The sequence below is a fragment of the Vipera berus genome, assembly GCF_964194415.1.
Source record: "Vipera berus genome assembly, chromosome: 14".
NCBI classification, from domain to species: Eukaryota; Metazoa; Chordata; class Lepidosauria; order Squamata; family Viperidae; genus Vipera; species Vipera berus.
In genome coordinates, this window is record NC_138217.1 from 9,815,681 (window position 1) to 9,815,955 (window position 275).

The window sequence follows — 275 nt, forward strand, 5'->3', positions numbered from 1 at the left end:
TACCCCCACACACACAAAATAAAATAAATGCATCTGCTAGTTCCTCTTATCAAATTTGCAAGAATGCAAACGGGTTGTGTGTGTTTTTTGGTTGCTACGCTGCCTCTTCCCCCAGTGGGGTGAAAAAAAAAATTATTCCCAACGGAGAGCAAGGCTGTTTAGACAATCGGCCCGGCTCCTGCGCTGTGGCAGGCGTTGAGACCCTGGGGGAGTCTCCTTCTCTCCTTCCTCCTCCTCCTCCTCCTCCTCCTCCTCCTCTTTCTGGATCTTCTCCC